The 4,658-nt window shown below is 37.4% G+C and overlaps 1 protein-coding gene across 1 annotated transcript in view; it reads right to left on the bottom strand.

Moving 5' to 3' along the window:
* The window catches only part of LOC119414748 (transmembrane protein 200C), an 11,079-nt gene that overhangs the window by 5,393 nt on the left and 1,028 nt on the right, over positions 1 to 4,658 (bottom strand). The gene's annotated exons all lie outside the window — the stretch shown is intronic.

Here is a 4,658-nt window from a genome sequence, read left to right as displayed (position 1 = left end):
GCCTGCCATTTTGTAGTTTTCTTTCAGTAAGCCTTCACTGTAAGTTAAGTCAAAAGAACTACACTGCCCAGAAGCCAACAGTGCTTCCAGCTGCTGCTTTCTGATGAAATTCATAGAACTGCATTGGAGGGAGCAAAGACTAGCGGGGAAACCAAACCAAATGTACTTTGAACAGGTGCCTCCATTTTGTAGTTTTCTTTCAATAAGCCTATACTGTAATTTCAAGTCAAAAGAACTACATGGCCCAGAAGCCAACAGTGCTTCCAGACAGAAGCTGCTTTCTGACGAAATTCATAAAACAGCAATGGAGGTAGCAAACACCAGCAGAGAAACCGATGTGGTAAAAATAGTTTTGCAACATAAAGTCAGAAGTAACGATGTATCTATTACGCTCACAGAACTGGCAGGAAAGTCACAAATAATCCTGAAGTTGAACTCATCCTTCAAGTTGTAGCATGTTCACTGGTGAGAACCCATATAAAATTTTGCAGTACTGTATATATGTATGTTGTTAAAGTTATGTAGGTTTAAGAGTTTATAACATTCTTAAGAACATTGCAAGAGTGTGGGAAGGGTTTAGAAAGCTTTAAAATACATATAAACCCTAAAATAAGCATAGTGTTCCTACTTCACGGTTTTTCACCTATCGCAGTAGAGATGCAGTGAGAGAGGACATGGAAGTAGTTGGAGTGAGGACAGAAGATGCAGAGGACAGAGTGAGATGGAGGAGATGACTCGCTGTGTCTACCCCTGAAGAGGGAAAAGCTGAAAGAAGAAGAATAAGAAGAAATATAATGTAGATATAAAACTGAAGGTAGCAGCTGGTTTGCTTTAAACAAAGACTGGAAATACAAAAACAAATACACCTGCTTTAGTCATGACATCATTTATGTTTACCTTTAATTTACCTTTTCAGCTTGGATGGCAAAGCTGAACAATTAAAAATATATATAAATATATATACTTAAAAAGCTGCTGTTTTAAATCAAGCTACATGCTGAGTTGTTCTCTTTGGCCTGGGTTAGTAACTGTATTTAGATAACTCGGGTACAGACAGGCTTCATGTTTACAACAGTGTTACGCTGATGGCTGACAGCATCCAGATGAAGATCCCGGAGCTGTGATGTCTTCATCCATTACTGTGGACACTGTCACACGTCGGCCTCGTCCACATCGCACAGCAGCTAATTCATGAAATTAATCAATTTACTTCATTTGCAACGGAGAACTATACTGTGTACACAACCGCTGAATCGTAACATTTTTCTTTAATAATAATTTTTTATAGAAAATAATCAAACATGAATGAATGAGAGGTTCTATAATGAATCATTACTTGATGATTGGTTAATAAATATATGTGAATCAGTCACACTGATCACATTTTTTAAGAGTAGCTCCTAATGAACCTAAACCAGCTGGTGTACAACACAAAATGCGTCATGCTGATTAATGCTCGACTTTGAATCCTAATTCTATCATATCCATGATCTAAAACATGTTTTACATTGCATTTACATTACAGTTTGCATGTTATTATGGGTACTTTACCAGGCAGTTTATTTATATATTCATCAAATGTGGCGTTTTCTAGTCATTTTTTCAGTGACCAAAGGGAATGAACACACTTCAGAAGACTAACAACCATAGAGGAAGATTAACAGTAAAAACTGTGTCAGTGATGGTAAAATGCATCAGTTATGAATGAATTTATATGTATAAGTTAATGAAAATGTTATGACTAAATAAATATTTCAAAAGCACAAACCTAAAGTCATGATTTATAACACTGTACTTCAGTTTACTTCAACAGGAAATGAGGTAAAATTACATTTTCTGGTAAGAGGCTAGTGTTTTAATTACTGTATGTATCAAGTATAAAACAGTAAAAAGCTACTTGTGCAGGTCACCAGTTGGACCAAAGTTAATTATGAACAACTCATTACGAAAGCTTCCTGTGTGAATAAAAAACTATATATTTATAATTTTAAATATTAAAACAAATTTATTAATAAAAAAGAAGAATTTCACTGTTTAATGCATATCGGCTACCTTGCACAATAAAGTTTTCAACAAAGATATTGTGTGATACATAAAATTACAGTAGTCCCTCGCTACTTTGCGGTTCGTTTTTCGCGGACTCGCTCTATCGCGGTTTTTCAAAACAAGATTGGACATGACACTCGATTGATGGATTAACGCACATCGACATGGAATTTTTATTTAAAATAAAGCATTTAAAATTATTTAGCACCTGTGTGCAGCCCACAGCTGCAGAAGAAGCTTCTTCAAGCAGTGTCAGATCTCCGTTCTGCAGCAGAAAAGTGGGCGTGGCCAAGAGTGCTGGCAGAGTGCAGCAGGAGGTGGAGAGTTGAAATCATGACATGCTGTGCTCTTTTAGAGCAATTACAGTTTAGAAACATTGTTTAGAATATTGCAAGAGTGTGGGAAGATGTTAAAACACCACATTAAATAAAGTACAACTTACTACTTGTACTGCTATTCCTATTACACATTTTTTCATTTATCGCGGGGCTTCAGGGTACGGATCCCCCGTGATAAACGAGAGATTACTGTACTTGGGTTGTAGCTATTTTTGCGTAGGCCAAGTTCAATTACCGTACTTGTGGCGGCCATCTTGAATCTGGTTGACTCCATAAGTTAGCCAGTTGTAGATGTCTATCAAATGAATCCTTGTAAATAAAATACAACTAATACTTGTTAATATAATACTTTAAATGAAAATACTTAAAATTTGTTCACTGGTTCATGAAATATTTTGCTAACAGACAGACAAATAAAGACAATGGCATGATTACCCCTCATTTTCTAAGTCAGTGGGCAATGTCTATTATATTATGAGTTAAAAACTTTGAAACATCCATCTTCTTTTCTTTCTCTTCCTTTCATTAAATAACATTAAGTTAGTGAGGCAGCTGTATATTCGTCTCTTTTTTCTTTAAAGTGGTCCTGAACAGGTCAATATTAAAAAGTAAGAGACTTTTACAGACTGACAGGTGCAATAAAACTGCTGATTAAAATAAAAAATATATAAAAAGTGTATAAATTACTCTGACGGTGTCAGCCAAAGTCTGTTAATTTTGGAAACGATAGAAAATAGCGTCTGACTCAGTCCCACCTACAGAAACACCGGTGGAGAAGAAGAAACAGGAACGTTTGAGCTGCATTTATCGTCAACGTCACCGAAAACACTTTCACTCATTTCTATCGTCTCGAAAACAGCAACGCTACATTTACTGTTCCTTTAAAACGACCGAGTATGAAAGTAAGTCAAAATGAGCTGAAAAATACAAAGTAGTTTAATGCAGACTAGTTTAAAAAGTGAATAAGTCCAATTCTACGAACATTATGAGTTTGAGAAAAGGTGGCAAAGGGCTATTACTTTAAAGGCCTGTGTGTTGCCATTTCTTGCTCTGTATTGAAGATTATGCAACAGGTATGTGGATCCTGACGTTTTGCAGTCACCTGTTTAAAAGTAAAAGCTACATTAGGCCACGGTGTAGAAATAGAAAGATGCAAGAAAAGCACAGACAAGTACTCAAGCTGACAGAAGAGGACAGGAAGTGCCGGTTATCTCGCTGTGTGTTGGTGCGATATCAGCCGACGACAACGTAATGAGTCCAGACAGGACGCCAGCAGGCGTGTTCTCTCCACTTCTCTGTGGCTTCTTTTCTCATCCAGACTCTTTCCTTTCACCAGTCCTCCTTTCAGACCCACTCCTTCCTGCTTTACAAAGTGTGTCTTTTGTGCACCTGTCCCCATCAACGCATCACAAACTCAATGATGAGCTCATCATTTACACATTATCAAGAAACTCGGTCATGAGGGACGTTTGCATTTGGTCCACTCTTGTAGCACTGGACCACAGTGGCCTCTGAAGGAACGTCTATCGCCTTTCAACCCAGAGTTTCACAGTACAATCATTTTATGCCGAGACAGAATTATAATTAATATAGTAAAACCTTTTAAATAATATTATAAGTGAGCTCATCCAATATTGTGAGATCTCACGACATGTGTTAGTGCTCAGAGTGTGTGATTAAGAGGACTCTCAGCTACTACCACGCCAACTTTTAGCTCAACATCTGTAAAATTTACTGAGTTAAAGTTTTAAGCAACAATCCTGCACAATGCAGAGTGCTATTGGGATGATGCTCAGCACTATCGTACCACATTCTACCTCATTATCTGTAAAACTGACTGGCTGAGGTGGTTGAGTCGATTTGCACTGAGCTAAAATTTTAAATCACAGTAGAGTGATGATTTAGAGAACACCCAGTGATTGATTTCTGAAATTTTTCACTAAAGTCCATCTAGTGTTTCTGGAGATATTTTGCTAACAGACAAACACAGTTGACTCCAATAAAGGCAAAGTTTTACAAGCAGATAATGCCAGTGTTGGGGATGACTCTCAGCTACTACCACAACAAATATGAGTTTAAGATCTTAAAAACTGTCTGACTGAGCTCGGGTTCTGTTTGAGAAGTTCTCACCTGTGGAGGCGGCTGACTTCCACAGTTAATCATTTGCAGATTCAGATCACGTGCTTCGTTTGATAAGAAGTTTCTGCAGGTGTTGCTCTCATCGCAAACACTTTAGGATACTGATGACGACACTTTAGGATACTGATGACGACA

Source organism: Nematolebias whitei, chromosome 9, assembly GCF_014905685.2.
Source record: "Nematolebias whitei isolate Nwh7 chromosome 9, NemWhi1, whole genome shotgun sequence".
Taxonomy (NCBI): domain Eukaryota; kingdom Metazoa; phylum Chordata; class Actinopteri; order Cyprinodontiformes; family Rivulidae; genus Nematolebias; species Nematolebias whitei.
This window is presented reverse-complemented; position numbering and strand designations above follow the sequence as displayed.